Source organism: Crocuta crocuta, unplaced genomic scaffold, assembly GCF_008692635.1.
Source record: "Crocuta crocuta isolate KB4526 unplaced genomic scaffold, BGI_CrCroc_1.0 scaffold112, whole genome shotgun sequence".
Lineage (NCBI taxonomy): Eukaryota > Metazoa > Chordata > Mammalia > Carnivora > Hyaenidae > Crocuta > Crocuta crocuta.
The window spans coordinates 4,941,959-4,961,315 of record NW_027528818.1 but is presented as its reverse complement, the minus strand read 5'-3'; the positions used below and the strand labels follow the sequence as shown (position 1 = coordinate 4,961,315).

The 19,357-nt window shown below is 37.6% G+C and overlaps 1 protein-coding gene across 1 annotated transcript in view; it reads right to left on the bottom strand.

Moving 5' to 3' along the window:
- CLGN (calmegin) overlaps positions 1–14,219 on the bottom strand; it is a 54,897-nt gene extending 40,678 nt beyond the window's left edge. The window contains exon 1 of the mRNA XM_077755948.1: positions 14,150–14,219. The gene's annotated coding sequence lies outside the window, so the exon portion shown is untranslated. The remainder of the gene's footprint in view (positions 1–14,149) is intronic.
- Positions 14,220–19,357: the final 5,138 nt, after the last annotated feature.

Here is a 19,357-nt window from a genome sequence, read left to right as displayed (position 1 = left end):
TTTTGGGTGTAACTACCCAGTAGTGTGATTACAGGATCATAGGGAGGTTCTACTTTTAATTTTTTGAGGAACCTGCATACTCTTTTCCACAATGACTGCACCAATTTTTATTCCTACCAACAGTGCAAAAGGGTTCCTTTTTCTCCACATCCTTGACAACACGTTTCTTGTGTTTTTGATTTTAGCCATTCTGACAGGTGTGAGATGATAGCTCATTGTAGTTTTGATTTGCATTTCCCTGATGATGAGTGATACTGAGTATCTTCTCATGTGTCTGTTCCCCACCTGTATGTCTTTTTTATTTTTTGAGGAAATATCTGCCCATGTGTTTTGTCCATTTTTAATTAGATTATTTGTTTTTTGGGTGTTGAGTTGTATCAGTTCTTTGTATATTTTAGATCCTAACCCGTTATCAGCTATGTCATTTACAAAGATCTTCCATTCCATAGGTTGCATTTTAGTTTTGTTGATTGTTTCCTTCACTGTGCAAACTTTTTATTTTGATGTAGTCCCAATAGTTTTTGCTTTTATTTCCCTTGCCTCAGGAGACAAATCTAGAAAAAATGTTGCTATAGTTGATGTCAGAGAGATTACTGCCTATGCTCCCTTCAAGGATTTTTATGGTTTCAGGTCTTTAATCCATTTTGAGCTTGTTTTTGTGTATGGTGAAAGAAAATGGTCCAGTTTCATTCTTTTGCATGTTGCTGTACAGTTTTCCCAATACCATTTGTTGAAAGGACTTTTCTCATTATATATTCATTCCTCCTTTATTAAAGATTACTTGACCATATAATTGTGGGTTTATTTCTGGGTTTTCCATTCTATTCCATTAATCTATGTGTCTACTTTTATGCCAGTACCATACTGTTTTAATTACTACTGCTTCATAATATAACTTGAAGTCTGGAATTGTGATACCTCCAGTTTTGTTTTTCAAGGTTGTTTTGGCCATTTGAGGGCCTTTCTGGTTCTGTATACATTTTAAGATTTTTTTTTATTTCTGTGAAAATCACTGTTGGTATTTTGATAGGGATTGCATTAAATCTGTAGATTGTTTTGGGTAGTATAGACATTTTAACAATATTTGTTCTTCCAACCCATGAGCATGGAATGTCTTTCCATTTCTTTGAGTAATCCTGAATTTCTTTCATCAACGTTAGCTAGTTTTCAGAGTACAGGTATTTCACCTCTTTGGTTAAGTTTATTCCTAGATATTTTATTGCCTTAGGTGTAATTGTAAATGAGATTATCTTAATTTCACTTTCTGCTGCTTCATTATTAGCATATAGGAATGCAACACATTTCTATACATTGATTTTGTATCTTGCAAACTTAAGTTATCAGTTCTAGTAGTTTTTGGTAGAGTCTTACACGTTTTCTATATATAGTTATCACGTCATCTGCGAATACTGAAAGTTTTACTTCTTCCTTACCAATTTGGATGCCTTTTATTATTTTTTTTTATGTTGTCGAATTGCTGTGGCTAGGACTTTCAGTATTATGTTGAATAAAAGTGGTGAGAATAAACATCTTTGTGTTGTTCCTGACCTTAGGGGGGAAAGCTGTTTTTCATCACTGAGTACTGTGTTGCTGTGGGTTTTTTTTATATAAAGCCTCTATTATTTTGAGATATGTTCCCTCTATAACTACTGTGCAGAGGGTTTTTTATCATGAATGGATGTTGTACTCTGTCAAATGTTTTTCTACATCTATTGAAATAATCATACGGTTTTCATCATTTCTCTTACTGATGTGATGTATCATGTTGTTTTGCAAGTATTGAACAACACTTGCATCCCGAGAATAAATCCCACTTGATCATAGTGTATGATTTTTTAAATATATTGTTGAATTCAGTTTGCTAATATTTTGTTGAGGATTTATGCATCTATATTTATGAGAGATGTTGGCCTGTAGTTCTCTTTTTTTGTGATGTCTTTATCTGGTTTTGGTATCAGGATGGTACTGGCCTCATAGAATGAATTTGGAAGTTTTCCTTCCTGTTGTGTTTTTTGAAATAGTTTGAGAAGAATGAGTATTACTCTTCTTTAAATGTTTGGTAGAATTTGGGGCACCTGGGTTGCTCAGTTGGTTAAGAGACTGACTCCTGGTTTTGGCTCAGTTCAAGATCTCACAGCTCGTGGGTTCAAGCCTCGTGTCAGCCCTACGTCCAGCCCTGTGTCCAGCCCACGTTGAGCCCGTCAGGCTCCAGGCTCTGTGCTGCCACTGCCAGTGCAGAGCCTGCTTGGAATTCTCTAACTCCTCTCCCTCTTTGCCCCTCCCCTGCTCACATTCTCTCTTTCTCTCAAAATATATACATAAACTTAAAAAAAAAAAGACTTTTAAATTTTTGGTAGAATTTGCCTGTGAGGCCATCTGTACTGTACTTTTGTTTGTTGGGGTTTTTTGATTACAGCTTCAATTTCATTGCTGGTAATCGGTCTGTTCAAATTTTCTATTTCTTCTTGTTTTAGTTTTGGTAGGTTATATGTTTGTTTCTAGGAATTTACCCACTTCTTCTACGTTGTCCAATTTGTTGGCATATAGCTTTTTATAATATTCTGTTACAACTGTTTGTATTTCTGTGGTGTCATTTGTTATTTCTCCTCTTTCATTAGTAATTTTGTTTATCTAGGTCCTCTCTCTCTTTTTTTTAACGAGTCTTGTTAGACGTTTATCAACTTTGTTGTTTTCAAAGAACCAGCTCCTGGTTTCACTGACTTGTGATTAGAACCTTCCCTAATGAGATCAAAACTTTATGTGAATATGGAAGCCAGTTAGCCTTGATTTCTTCTAAAGGACACTAACTGAAATACTAAAGTTTAGCTTGAAAAATGCATTTGTTTATTTTATTTTATCAAAAAAATTTTTTAACGTTTATTTACTTTTGAGAGACAGAAAGAGAGCATTTGTGGGGGATGGGCAGAGGGAGAGGGAGACACAGAATCTGAAGCAGGCTCCAGGCTCTGAGCTGGCTACATAGAGCCTGATGTGGAGCTCAAACTCACGGACTGTGAGATGAAGACCTAAGCCAAAGTCAGAGGCTTAACCAACTCAGCCACCCAGGCACCCCTGCATTTGTTTATTTTAAATGACACTACTCTACAATAGGAATATTCTGTATTAAAAAGTGTGTCTTTATGGACAAAGACAACACCAAAAAATGATGCATGCTGTTATCTGTTAGAAGAGTTTGAGAATTCTCCGAATCATAAAAAAAAAAAAAAAAAGGTGTAACTGAGAAAGTAAATTTAAAGAGCTCAATTGGACTCAATAACCATACATAGGTTTATTTAAAAATCTTTGGACTTATTGGCAGAGAAATGAGTGCATTTGCAAATTGCTTATTAATTGTTAATAATTCTAAGGCTTCAGGGGTGCCTGGGTGGTCCAGTTGGTTAAGCCTCCAACTCTTGATTTTGGCTCAGTTCATGATCTCATGGTTTGTGAGATCAAGCCCCATGTTGGGCTCTGTGCTGATAGCAAGGAGCTTGGTTAGGATTCTCATTTTCCCTCTCTCTCTGCCCCTCCGCAATGCATGCATGCATGCTCAAATGCACTCTCTCCAACTCTCTCAAAATAAATAAACATTCTAAAAAATTACAATAATTCTAAAAGCTTCATTGTTCTAAAGTTTTACAAGCTTTGCATGATTTACATAATGTAGTAAAGTCTTTTGCTTGACTATCAGTAACATCTGAGTAAAATAGAAATGCATAAAATAATAGTAGTAATAATGAACACTAGTATCACTGGTGGCCCATATCTCTTCCTTCAAAATGAAAACACCCTTTAGTTTCTTAATAATTAATTTGTTGAAAAAAATATGTTCGAAGTGCTTTGTTTGAGCTCTAGTGTATTGGGCTGTTGGGGAAAGATAAGGGAAAACCAAGCATGCAGTGCTCTCTCTGGAATCCTATTCTTACATCAACCAGAGCAATCCCATTCTCTTTTTTATATTATAGTTCTTTCTAACTTTTCTGTAGAAATAAATAGTACACAAAGCTTCAAGGAAAAAAAAGTTTTGAAAGTCTTTTATCTTAAAATCTGTCTCTTCTCTAAAGTTCTAGGACTATGATCATTAATTTGCATAAAGGGATGAGCCAAATTAATCTCTGCAGCCCAGGACATGAATAGGATAGGCATTATTACTTCCAATCTCCAAACTGAAATCAGATTTAAAAACTCTGCAAATGTCACATGCATTGGAAATATGAAACAGGATCAGAATCTAGAACTGTACATTAATATACCATGCTACCTCTAAATTTAATCTTATCCCACTGCATTATTATATGCTTTTTGATAAAGCAATGGAAAGAAATTACAAAAATTGTAATAGCATATGCTTTCGAGTCTCCTGAAAATTTCTCACATTTAGGTTATTAGTATTAAGTTATTATGATATTTATCCAGAAATGAATATATTACCTTAAAACAGAAGTGAAATGCTTAAAAATAAAATTGGTCACAAACCATTCTGTAGGTAATACAGTTCTACAGAAAATAGTCTCCATTTAAAAATGATGTAGTTAAAGGTCATTGCTGCTGCTTATTCCTTTTTTTAAAAAATTAGAAATACAGACCTAATAATTTCTGCCTAATTCTTGAGTGCTCTATTATTATTCAGTGATGCACCAGCTGACAATTGAGAATTAAATCATGAAGGCTGGGTTGTGTGGATGGCTCAGTCATTAAGCATCTGACTTCTATTCAGGTCATGATCTCACGGTTTGTGAGTTCAAGTCCCACATTGGGTGAGCTCCAGCCCTGTCTTGGGTGAACACGAGCCCGACTTTGGGTAAAACACGAGCCACAGGTGAGCCCCCCTTTTCTCTCTCTCTTTCTCTCTCAAAAAAAAAAAAATCACGAAGGTCACAGTATTACTTGAAAGTTATTACACTATGGTACCAATATGTCATCAATCTCCAAACAAAACTATGAAGTTTGTCACATATCATTTCTTTAAGGAAGTGGTAAAACATGGCCAGGCCTATATTGGAACTTTGAGAGGCCTGACAATGGGGTACTACCACAAAACACAAGTAACTAATTTGTGTAGTTAAATAAATGTTTTTAATTGTGGTAGAATACAGAACATATAAGCTACCATTTAAACCAATTTTAGGGGTGCCTGGGTGGCTCAGTAGGTTAAGCAGCTGACTTTGGCTCAGGTCATGATCTCATGGTTTTTGAGTTCGAGCCCTGTGTTGAGCTGTGCTGACTGGAGCCTGCTTCGGATTCTGTGTCTCCCACTCTCTCGGCCCCTCCCCTGCTCACACACTGTCTCTCTGTCTCTCAAAAATAAATAAATGTTAAAAAAAAATAAACCAATTTTAATTGTTCAATTCAGTAGTATATTTACACTGTTGTATAACCAATCTCCAGAACACTCTTCATCTTGTACAGCCATAACTCTATACCATTAAGCAACAACACTCTCATTCTCCCTCCCTCAAGCCTCTGGCAAGCCCCTTGATTAGTTCTAACATTTTTTGGTAGAGTCTTTAGGTGTTTTCTACATACAAGATCATGTTATATATGAATAAATTTTTATTTCTTTTCAGTTTTATTTCTTTTCCTTGCCTAATTGCTTCTGCCAAGACTCCTAAAATTATGTTGAATAGAAATGTTAAAACAGGCATATTTGTTTTGTTCTAGTTCTTAGAGGAAAAGTTTTCAGTCATTCACCCCTGAGAGTAATGTTGTTGGCTTTCTACATATGGCCTTTATTGTATTATTCCTATTAAAGGTAGTTTCTTTCTATTCATAGTTTCTTGAGTGTCTATCATAAAAAGGTGCTGAATCTTGTCAAATGCTGTTTCTACATCAACTGAGATAATCACGTCCCCCCGCCCCCATTTTGATAATGTGTTAAGTACATTAATTGATTTTCATATGTTGAACCATCCTTGCATACTGGAAATAAATGCCACTTGTTCATGGTGTATAATCTTTTTCATATGCTGCTGAATTCTATTTGGTAGTATTTTATTAAGGATTGTGGCATCAATATTCATGGATATTGGTCTGTAGTTTTCTTGTAGTTTGTCTGGCTTTGGTATCAGAGTAATGCTACCTTCACAGAATAAGTTTGGAAGCATTCCTTCTTCAGTTTTTCACAAGAATTAGAGTAGGTCTGGTAATAACTTTTCTCTCAATGTTTGATAGACTTTGTTAGTTAAGCCATTTGCTCCTAGGCTTTTATTTGTTGGAAGGTTTTTGATTACTGATTCAATCTCCTTTCAAGTTATAGTTCTGTTCAGATTTTCTACTTCATCATGATTTAGTCTTAATAGATTCTATTGTTCCAGATATTGGCATATAATTGTTCATAGTATTCTAGTCCTTTTTATAGCTACAGATTCAGGTGTAACGTCCCCTCTTTCACTTCTGAGTCTTTTTTTTTCCGTACTCAATATAGCTAAAAATTGCTTAATTTTGTTGATATTTTCAAAAAACCAACTCTTAGTTTCAGTGATTTTCTCTATTGTGTATCTACTCTCTATTCCATTTCTCTCACCTAATCTTTATTATTTCTTTCCTTCACCTAATCTTTATTATTTTTTCCTTCTTCTCATATGAGTTTTTCTAGTTCCTTAAGGGTATAAAGTTAGGTTGTAAATTTTAGATCTTTATTTTTTAATGTAAACATCAATAGCTATATATTTCCCTTTTTGCAAAACTTTCATTGTATCCCGTAAGTTTTGGTATGCTGCGTTTCTGTTTTGATTTATCTCAAGATATTTTCTAATTTCCTTATGATTTCCTCTTTGACCTTTTGGTATGTTTAAGAGTGTGTTGTTTAATTTCCAAATATTTGTGGATTTTCCTGTTTTCCTTATGCTATTGATTTCTAAGTTTATTACATTGTAATTGGAAAAAATACTATGTATGATTTCAGTCACTAAAAAATTTATTAAGATATGTTTTTTGGCCTAACGTATGGTCTATCCTACAAAATATTCCATGTGTACTTAAGAAAAATAATTACTTCAGGGAGCCTGGGTGGCTCGGTTGGTTAAGCGTCTGACTCTTGGTTTTAGCTCAGATCATTATCTTGCTGTTTCATGAGTTCAAGCCCTGTAATGGGCTCTGCACTGGCATTGTAGAGCTTGCTTAGGATTCTCTCTTCCCCTTTCTCTCTGCCCCTCCCTGACTTGTGCTGTCTCTGTCTCTTTAAAAATAAATAAATGAACTTAAAAAATGTATTTGTATCATTATTCATCAGGGATATTGGTGAGTACTTTCCTTGCAGTGTCTTTGCCTGGCTTTGGTATCTGGGTAACATTGCTCTCATAGAATGACTTTGAAAGTATTCTCTCCTCTTTTATTTTTTGGAAGAGTTTGAGGAAGACTGGTATTAATATTTATTTCAATTGATTGCTATTAATTTTTCTTTCTCTTGTTAGATGGAGTGTTCTGTATATGTCTATTAGGTCCAATTGGTATACAGTGTTGTTCAAGTCCTCTATTTCCTTATTGATTTATATGGTTGTCCTAAATTATACAATTTTAGTGTAGTCAGCACTTGTTTATATGGTATAAGGCAGAACATTTAATGCTGATACTATCCCCTCTACTTCCACTTATAAACATATAAAAGAGGGCAGGCCCTCGGGTTCTAAGCTTCCTGTGTATTTCCTCATTCCACACAGATTGCTAAAATCACCAAACAGCATTTGTGCCTTCATGAGGTAGAAGGGATGCACTAGAGAAATACACCCATCTTCATGTGCCCTTCATCTCATATATGTTCTCTGCATTGCTTCTGCACTGATTCAATAGCAAATTAAAGCATACGTAACTTTGGCCAAGCATGAGATGCCATTCTCAATAATCTCTGAAACCAAGACGAAGCAGCCTGATATACCTCAAAGAGTTTAAGCAATATTACCTAAAAGCTCTATTGAATCTCCACTGTGAGCCTGCAATCACAAATTATAAAGTGCAGCTCATTTACTGGTATTGAAGTAATGCTCACTCTCACATCGAAGGTAGCTGCTAGAGCGTTAAAAGAAAAAACAATCACAATAATTGTTGTAAAGTGTGAAAGAGACTGCCAGCTGATCACCAAGTTTTCTTCTCTTTTTCCAGGGGACATTACTGGGCTATATTTTCCTTGAAGTTTTCTGAAAGACCCAGAAAACCAATGACATAGTTGTAGTCTGAGTCTGAAGGCCTGAGAGCCAGGAAAGCCAATGGTAGAAGTTCCAGTCTGAAAGCCAGCAGGCCCGGGACTCACACACCACTAATGCTTCAGTTCAAATCCAAAGACAGAAAAAGACCGAAGTCTCAGCTCAAACAGTCAGGCAGGAGGAATTCCCTCTTCCTCACTAGAGGGTCAGCCTTTCTGTTCAATTCAGGCCTTCAACTGACTGGATGAAGCCTACCCATACTGGGCAGGGCAATCTGCCTCACTCAGTCTATCATTCAAATTTTAGCCTCATCCCAAAACACCCTCACATACACACCCAGGATAATGTCTAAATATATCTGAGCACCTCGTGGTTCAGTCAAGTTGACACACTCCTCCAGAATGCCAGCAACCAGAAATTGTTGTTAGGTCTCCGGGACAGTTTTATTTTCTCTTTGAGCACTACCTTAACTAATACATACTTTTGACTAAAACCAGGCATTTTTTTTTCTAAATCAGAAAAACCGAGAAATAATGAAAATACCTCAAGCAATATAGCAAACAGTAGAAAAAGAACCGAAAAAGCAGAAAGAATAGTTGAAAATAACACCTTTCTGGGAGTTCAGACACCGTAGTACTACAAAACATTCCAAGAAGTCTGGATCTGATCCTAGAAGGTGAGAAACTACTGAGGTCTGAGGTTAGTGAAATGAACAGAGATGAAATCCTGGATATAAAAGTATTATTTTGGTCATACTAGGCTCATTTTAAAAGTAATGTTAAATAAAAATATACTTACCTATGTATTTAGGATTTAGACTACTTCTACATAGTTCCAAAAAATAGCCTGAGGTATCATGCAAAACAGCAACAACAAAAAAAACAGACAGAAGTATAAGGTTGCTGAGGACTGGAACTCCTTGTCATTTCTGTATTCGCAGTACCCAAGAGCGCTGGCATGTGGTAAACAGGAACACATACATGTGCACAGAATGAATGAATGAATGCGTACATAAGAGGGGAAAAAAAGGTCAGGTGGCAGAGGGACTAGATATTACTAAGCAACCAGCTAGGATGAGTTTGTTGCTGATGCAGTACTGCAGCAATACATTTAGCAAAATGATTTCTACACAATTAAAGGAAAGCCAAAAATAAAATGAGTTTTCATTGTCTACAAAAGTCTACAAGATCTTTAAAGAGAAAAATCCTCTTTTAGAATTCAGTGCTAGAAAAATGTATGGACTGAATCCTTACATAATAAATGTCTTTATTGTCTTGAGAGAAAAATAGTTATATCAGTACTTCTAACACTGGCCTTCTAAAGTTTGTTAAAACATTGGTAAAACTTATCACAGTAAACATATTTCTGTAGAGAAAAGAGATAATGGTGCAGAAAGTTTGCAATTTTATGATCTAATTTAATATGGGGAAATTAATATTTTTAATTTCTACTCTATATGAAGAAACATCTCTCACTATGAGTTATTTCAGAATCTTGCTACAGACAGCATTTTAACAACCCAATTCATAATTTACTAGGAAAGACAGTAAACAAAAATATCAGATTAAAAGCTTTTGCGTTACCATATCACAAAAATCAAACTGCACAAATTCTCACCACAATTAGAGGGCATTCTTAGAGTTTTCTATGTAACACATAGAAAATCCACTTTGAAAGATCACAAATGAGGTAGAGAGGCAGGTAATAGCGGCATCTTAGATGTCAGCCTTCTTCCAAAGAAGCTGCGAGACTCCATTTGAAATGCAGTTATTTCCTCACAGAAGAAACGGGAATGCTTCAGAATAAGTTGCATCAAGGATTTATTAATCATGATGGCTGATGTGCCCAGAAATTCAGGGAAGGTTAGCTGACAGATAATAAAATTCACCATTCACAAATTCTTTTAACAAATATTTGTGACTGCCAATTATGTGCCAGGAATTAATTTAGACGCTGAATTTACAGTAATTACCATAATGTACATAGCCCTTGATCTGAAGGAGGTTCTAATCTAGGATAAAAAGCAGACATCAAACAAATAGCCCAGGTATTACATGAAAACCATAATAAGTGAGAGAAAAGTAAATAAGGTCTGGGGTGCTTGGCTGACTCAGATGATGGAGCATGAGACTCTTGATCTCAGGGTTGTGAGTTTGAGCCTCATGCTCGGTATAAAGATTACTTAAAAATAAAATCTTAAAAAAAAAAAGAAAAGTAAATAAGTTCTGAGAGTTGGTAACTGGGGAACTGCTTCAGATTCTGTGTTACCTTCACTCTCTGCCCCTCCTCTGCTTGTGTGCGTTCTCTCTCTCACTCAAAAATAAGAAATAAATGTAAAGTTAAATATATTCTATTCCTTCCTTTAGACATACAAACCGGTTTCTGTGGGTTTTATACTTGAAAATCCAATTTTTATGTATATCCAAACTATGACTTATGCATATATAGTTTAAATGACTTTTAAAATATTTCCAGCAGAGATTTTAAAGCAGCTTAAGACTATATAAAAATATAAAAACTACAAACTTCATGGTAACACCTTACATTACTATGATCCTTTAAAGTTTTACAATGCTCACATAAATTTTAAGACACTTAAGAAGATAATTGGCTTACTATCGAAACTATAACTATCACATGCCAGATAACAGAAGTATGTCGAGGTATCTCTTCTTCTTAACAAAAGCTAGAAGCTATGTTTTCATTAACTGTTAATACATCTAATTTCCTATGGTAGACAGAATAAAGACCTCCTCCAAAGATGTTTACACCCTAATCCTTGGGTCTTGTGAATGTTACCTCACATAGCAAAACGGGCTTTGAGGGTGGAATTAAGGTTGCTAATTAGCTGACCCTAAAATAAAGGGACTATGCTGGATTATCCAGGTGGGCCCAATATAATTACATGGGCCCTGAAAAGTATAAAAGGAAGTCCTTGAGAGATGGGTAGAAGAGATTTGAAGAGTAAGAGGAACACCACCCACCAGAGAGAACTTGAAGAGGTAGGAAGGGGGCTGTGAGCCAAGCAATGTGAGTAGTCTCTAGAAGCTGAAAACAGCCCTCAGCTGACTGTCAACAAACAGGAACCTTAGGCCTACAACCACAAGAAACAGAGTTCGGCCACCAACCTAATGAACAAGGAAGCAGAATTTCCCCAGAGCTTCTAGTAAGCAGTGATGCCTGGCCTATGCCTTGAAGTTAGCTCCGTGAGACTGTGTCAGACTTCTGCCCTAAAGAACTGTAAGAAAATAAATCTGTATTGCTTTAAGATCCTACATTTATGGTAATTAGTTGTGGCAGCAATGAAAACTAATACTTTCATTATTCCTGATTCAGCTTCTTTGAAACTGTTGCTACTAACAAAGTCTTAATAAGTGCAAGAACATTTTTAATTCTATCGCCTACTGCTCCTCCTGACTGCTTTCTTCTTGGTGTCATCTTGTCCCTTGGTTTTTATGTCACCATTCCTGACTCTTGATTCTCTTCTTCTCTGCCTTCCTCATGGGCACTTTCTCCAGTCTTCTGCAAATGTTACTATTCCTTAGGGTTAGGGTTCCATCCCCAGGCTCTCTTCTTCCATTATATATACTCTTGACTTCTACCTATAATAACTAGGTAAGTAGACTCCCAAATCTTATCCACAGCTCAAAAAGCACTCCTTGATTTCAAATCACAATCCATCTTCAAGGATGTGCCAAAGCTTCTGCTAATCTGAACTTGGTCTTTCCTCCCAAACCTGTTTCTCTGATCTCCTGAACACATTTCTCTTCCTCCATTACCGTACCTCCAGTCAGCTAAATCAGTTGGGTTACTTTGCCATTATCACAAGACTAATCTTTCTCACTGATCCCCCATGTTATTAGTAACTGAATGCATTTGGGCATTTCTTAAATGCCTCATTCCATCCCCATGACACAGCCTGATTTAGGAACCTATCATTTCTGAAGATGAGTAACAAACTCCCACTTTGCCTCTTCACTTCCAGTCTTGCCAATCTCCCAATCTATCCTCCACCTTCTCTCTAGCACGAGTTTTCTAAAACAAGTCTCTTTATAAAAATGTACAGTAGTTCTCTGTAGTTCTAAGCATAAGTTCTGTCCTTTTAAAACTTTTCTCTTCAACACTCAACTATGTAATACATTAATGCTTTTCTGTATGCTACATCTTATAACTGAGATGCCTTTCTGCTATTCAGTTTCAATGGCTGCCTGTGGACTCCCCCAACACTGGTATGCCTCAAAAGTGGTGTTTCAAAATCACTATTTTTAAAGTTTTAGTTGTCCTGCAGCTTCAGGAGAAACCCAACTACAGAATGATATAATAGAAGGTACCCTGAACTTGGTACCATCACACCAAACTCCTAGTTCTATTATTAAAAAGGCAAGAGGTTAAAACTGCTTAGGGCTTGTTTTGTTTTTCATTTTGTCAAGTGAAAGAGTTAAACTATATGATTTAAAGGTCCATTGAAATGGAGAATTCTAGCTTTCTAATTAAGAGCACTAAAACTGACTAGGTACTGAAAAGCAGTAAGGCTAACTTACAGCACTGTTCAATTTCTAGAGGTCCATCAACATATTTAAATCATTCATACACAATAATTAACTTTATCAACTAGATAATATAATCTTTTTTAAAATTTAAAAAAAAAGTTTATTTTTGAGGGGCGGGAAGGAGCAGAGAGGGAGACAGAGAATCCCAAGTAGGCTCCACTCTGTCAGTACAGAGCCAGAGATGGGGCCGGGACTCACCAACCAGGAGATCATGACCTGACGGGGATCAAGAGTTGGAGGTTTAACCAACTGAGCCACCCAAGCGCCCCTAATATAGATTATCTCGTTCCAAGGCATCTGAGATAGGTCTACATGGTACTGGAAGACCAAACCAATTAAATGTGAAGGCAAACTGTGAAGTGAAAAGAGGACAACTTACAACGACCAAACGGAAGGCTACCTCGAGTGATTAAATGACCTAGAGTGATGTAAAAATTTTAAGAATTTTTTTCTTAAAAAATATTTTAAGAAAATCTTAAGACTACATCAGTGTTTTGATGGCTTATGGCTTTTATGCAACAAAAAGTTGCAAAATAAATTAACTCTTCTAATTTGAGACTTCTTCCCATGGCCATTCAATTTAGGGTCTCGCTCCTTGCCACCCCACCTACCCTTCTGAGCTTTGTTGACATCTGCTTTTAATACCAAGCAAATGCCTTCCCCTTGTTACTTGGGCGATGCTATAAATACTATCAGCTAAAGTGTCTTGATAGAGGTCGTAAACAGGCTTTAGGCGATAATGAGTCTATAGTAATTAGGATTCAACCCAACTCTTTAGCTCGGTCCCCGGCGGCGCACACCGAGCTCCCAGCAGCGCATCTAGGGAGTGGCCAGGAATTATAGGTCACCACCGCAAAGAGAGTTGAGTCTCTTCTTCTTTACAAGGCTAGGACTTGCGTAAACTGAGCCTTTTTCTGTTTTTGCTCCCGATTTTGTGAAAACTGGCGGGGTGGGGTGAACCGCGCCCAGACACGCCCGGGCCTTTCGTACACCCCTCGCGAGCGCTCACCGGGACTTGAGCTGTTGGAACGGGGCTGAGATGGTAACCGCTGGAATAACGGACTCGGCTCCCTGGGGCCCCTCAAGCCCTCGGGGGCAGGCCGGGAGGGAGAGGACACCAGCCTTCTCTGCGCCCCAGCCCCCGCCTCAGCGCAGCAGGTGGACACAGCGGTTCGCTAGGACCCAACGGACCCGATGTGCCATCAACTCCAGCCGTCCTTGGGTGGCTTTTCTCCTCTCGAGGACGGGAGAGCCTACCCAAGAACCTCGCTCGGGGCACCTCCATCCCAGAACTCAAGAACCACCCCGTCACCTGACCCCAACCTGTTCAGCCTGGCGAGTCGCCAAAGCAAAGGGTGCGACCCAGGAATCCCCGCCCTGGGCGGAGAAGCAACGACTCCCGATTCCTCACTCCAGCCGGAGCACAAAGGGCAGCAGGAAAGCGGCGTACTGCCCACGCACCTGTCTAGCGGGCCCGTTTCCAGCAGTGGCAGCTCAGATGTCCGAGTCGCTGCCACTAGGTCCCCGCGTCTNCGCATGCGCTTGCGGCCGCAGGCGGGGAGGAGGCGGTGGCCGGAGGCGCGTGCAGGGCGCACCTGGATGGAGGGGCTCAACCGCCGCGGAGGGGCGCTGTCCAGCGAGGCCCGGCTGCAGCTGCGGAGCCGGCCCTCAGGCACGCCCTCGGGCTTCGCGCCCGCTCCGCTGCCTGTGGTGCTTGGACCCGGTTCCTGGGCCGGACGGGGACAACTGCGTCTCTATTAGCCCGAAGACTTTCTTCTCCCAAAGAGCACCTGCCCTGTCTGCAATCAGAGGGGTTGTGCCTGCTATTACACATAAATGGATCCTGAGTTTTATATAACTCACATTTTTGAACACTATACAGTTAGTACCCCAGGCCTTTCCTAGAGCTGTACATGTTAAGAGATGAGAGGTGGTTGTGCTCAGCAGGGAGGCTTCCTATTTCGTGTGGGGGTGTGGATAAGTATAGACCTATTAAATGTTAGCGTAATAAGTACATTATTTTCTTTCCGAAATTGCTAACATTTATTGTGCTCTCTGTTCTCCAGGCGTTTTACATTCATCAATTCATTTAACCATCACAACAACCCTGGTGAAGAAATTAAAGATAGTTACTTGCCTGAATCTTTGACTAACAAATGGTGGAAATAGGGTTCAAATCCAGGCCCGTCTCACTCAGAGTCTGTACTTTTTTTTAACCAAACACACCAAAAAACAAAAGTACAACATAAAGGTAATACTGAATCTCGAGTTTCTTTGCCCCCATTGATGATGGATCATGCATATTTTGCTAATACTTTGATAGGAAATCTTGACGGAATTGAAATATTTGGGATGTATAGTGCGCATAAGTTTAACTGTTTAAGAAAATGCTGCACTATTTTCCAAAATGGTTGTTTTACATACCCACCATAATGTATGCGAGTTCCAGCTACAGTACATTTTCACTATTGCATAGTATGGTCAATCTTAGTCTTTCTAGAGGCCAGTCAATGATGTCTCAGTGTGGTTTTAAGTGCTATGTAGTTTTCTTATACATTACCAAATCCTCTCCTCAGGGCTTACATCATTTTGTATCTCCATAAACAGTGTATAAGAGTGTTTATTTCCACATGACCTTACCCAACAGAACTCATTTGTCAAGCATTTGAATTTTTGTCAACCTCATGATTGATACCTCAGTGTAGTTTCAATTAAAAAAATTTTTTTAATGTTTATTTATTTTTGGGAGAGAGAGAGAGACAGAGCACAAGCAAGGGAGGGGCAAGAGAAAGAGGAAGACACAGAATCTGAAACAGGCTCCAGGCTCTGAGGTGTCAGCACAGAGCCTGTCACAGGGCTTGAACTCCTGAATAGCAAGATCATGACCTGAGCCAAAGTTGGTTGCTTTAACCCACTGAGCTACCCAGGCACCTGCCCTGTTTTAATTTTTACTTGTGAGGCTGAATAAATTTTTATGCACAAGGGCAATGTTTCCTTTTTATTGCGTCCAGATTTTGAGTCATAGCATACCTTTCCCTACTCAAGGTTCATCTATATTTTAATACTTGTGTAATTTTATTATTTCTGACTCATTTACAGTTTTTGTTTAACTTGTGAATATTTCCTCAAATAGCTATCCACTTGCCCCAATATCATTTATCAGAGTATCTCTTTGCCCAGTGATTTAAGATACTGCTTTTATCATTTACTAAATATCCATATGTACTTGGGTATATTTCTGGACTTTCTATTCTATTTCACTGAATTGTGTACTCAAGTGCTAGTACAAAGTATCACACTAACTATAGAGGCTTTGAAAAATGTTTTAATTTTTTTTTAATGTTTTATTTATTTCTAGGAGAGAGAGAGACAGCGTGAGCAGGGGAGGGTCAGAGAGAGAGAGGGAGTCACAGACTGAAACAGGCTCCAGGCTCCGAGCTGGCAGTCAGCACAGAGCCCGACGCGGGGCTCGAACCCACGAACTGCGAGATCATGACCTAAGCGAAAGTCGGACGCTTAACCGACTAAGCCACTCAGGCGCCCCAAAATGTTTTAATATCTAGTTGTTCCAGATGCCCTCTTAGTGCTTTCTTTTCAGTGCTTTTCTAGATATCCCTGAATGCTTTTTTCCGTATGAACTTGAACATCAACATGGCAACCTCCAGGAAAAAAAGGAATACTGGCATATTTATTGGAATCACAAAAAAATTTTAAGTTACATTAGGAAGAACTAACATTTTGATGAGATATCCTATCCTAGAGGAGAGAGGTCTATTTGCTTGAGTCTCTTCTTCCATCTTTAGGCGTTTTTCATAGCTTTCCCCATATAGGTTTTGCACAGTAATTTACCTTTAGATCAACTTTATTGAGATTTAACAGTAAATACAATTCATTTAAAGTTTACAATTTGATGAGTTTTGACAGGCGTATACACTTGAAATCACTTCCACAATCAAAATACAGCATACTTCCAATCACTTCCAAAAAGTTTCCTGGTTTTGTACATTTCTTCCTAGGTTTATTCCTAAATCTTTTTCACTGCTATTATAAAAGAGGTTTTCTCATTCATCATATAATGTAAGGGTTTATTTTCACTTTTAGGAAGTTACTCATTTATATATATATATATGTAATTATTTTTGAGAGAGAGAGAGAGCATATACATAAGCAGGAATGGGAAGGGAGGAATTAGAGGGAGAGAGAATCTGAGAAATCTCAAGCAGGCTCCATGCCTAGCACAGAGCCTGACGTGGGACTTGATCCCATGACCCTGAGATTTTGACCTGAGCTAAAATCAAGAGTCTGACATTCAACTGACTGAGCCACCCAGGCACCCAGGAAGTTATTAGTTTTTGAATGCTAAATTTATATCCTGATATCTTCCTGAATTATTTTATTTGAATTAGTTTTGTGATTAAGTCCCCTGACTTATTCAAATAGAATGTTACTTTTTATTTTCCAACTCTTATGCCTATAACTGTTTTTTTCTTATCAAATTTCACTGGCTAATATAGCCAGAACAGTGTAACAGTCGTGGAGATAGGGGGATCATTTGCTCTGTTTTCCGATGTTAGTAGAAATGCCTCCAGTGTTTCCCCATTAAATAAAGAGCCATTTTTAGGGTTGAGGTACATACATTGTATTTATGATTATCAGATTTAGTAAATTAAAATACACGACACCCCATGAGATTCTAATTTCATATAAACTAATAATTTTAGACATATATTTTAGATATGTATTTGTCATATGTGTTTCTTATCTAGCCCTTAATTTTATCATGTTAAGAAAGTATCCATTCATTGCAATTTTCTTTAATATTCCTTGTTGAAAATAGGTCTTGCTTTCTTCAAGGGTCTTTTTCAGCATCTGTAGAGGCAATCATTTGCTTTTTCTTCTTAGACCTGTTAGTAAGAAGCCTACTCAGATTCTTGCACCTCTGGTATTAGGAAACCAGGTGATGGTATGTTGTTTTCTTAATGTGGCTTGGGAATTTATTTCTAATATTGCATTTAAGATGTTTGTATCAACTGTCATAAATGATATAGGACTGTGGTGTCCTTTTTTGTACCACCATTATTAGGACCATCATGTTATACTTACATCATTAAAAGAATGTGTAAATTTTCCTTTATTTGCTATACTCTGAAACAGTGTTAAAACATTGGGACTGTCTGGTTTCTGGAAGTTTAGTTAAGATCCCCTGTGCAATCATCTGGGCCTGGTGTATCTTTGTGCTTATAATTTCTCAATAAATTTCTCTATTTCTTCTATGAGAATTCATTGATTTAAGCTTTCTGTCTCTACTCACATCAGTTTTGGTAAACTGCATTCTAAGAAATCCTCATTTTATCTGGGCTTAGAAAGAAAACTAATATCAGCAAAACAAAAACCTATCAGCTCATATAAATTTTCTCGTAATTCATTGCCTATGACTGGTTATTAATAACGCAGCATCTAAAAATGTAATTAGTTTTCATAGGAAAATGCCTGCCCAGATTTAGCTCCCATTATTTGTTCATAATTGCTGCAATCCTACCACAGAATGGAAGGTCCATATAAGAGTATACAACAAACCCTCAGATACTGGTACACACCTATGTTGGTAGACAGTTAACTCTCTCCCTCTCTCCAAGAGTGTAGTCACATTTACTATTACTACTAATATTGCTTATATTACCATGTTACTATTTACTTCAATAGTAAATAGTGCAGTTGTTGATAGCTTATCTCAGTACTTGAATTTTTTGTAAGAGAGAATTTCACCTATCATGTCTCCAAAGTTTGCAGAGCTTCCATTTACTTCAAAAGTAGTGTTTGAGGGGGAAGAAAAAGATTTCAGTAGAAACTTCTCTGAATATGGTTTCTACAAACTCATCTATTATGTTGAGCCAAGTGCATAAATATATCATATGCTTTCATATATATGCTTGTAAGAAAGGGACTTTACAAAGTAAAATCAGTATGAATGTTATAAAACAATGCCCAGAACAGGCAATAAGTGCTATTTGCTCTGCTATATGCCAGATGAGTGTCAGGGATTCTCCAAATCACCCCTTTCTCAGATATCTCAGACCAGGGGCCATGCAAATGAGTGAAATGGTCCAAACATTCAGCATTTGGGCAGAAGCAATGGGGACAAAAACTGGGGGTGTCTCTCCTGGCTACACTAGGAACATTTTCTGGAAATGCTTTGTGTTGACTACCAAAACTCTGTGTTCTGGAATCATTTCATTAAGGACAACAGTTAGGTGTTGAGTCTTTAAGGCTTCTCTTCAACTTCTCTCTTTTTTCTTCCTAACATCTGCCACAGGTAACATACACGTAATGTCTTTTCTTCTCCTTGCCTATCCCCACCACCCCACCCCAGCTTCACTGAAATATACTTGACATATTGCTCCTTCTCTTATATAAGAGAAATCTGCACCCAATGACTGGGAATATTTAAGAAGACATTTTTAAAGCACAAAACACATTTATAAAAAACAAATGAATGCAACATATTTTAAAGAGAGTGCACAGACACTATACATTCTTTTCAAATTTATATGAAACATAAGAGTTCTTAACAACTCTCAAATCTTATCACACAGATAAAATCCACTGACAAGGCAATCAAATGAAAAATCAACAGTAAAAGATGGCAAAAACCAACATATTTGAAAAAAA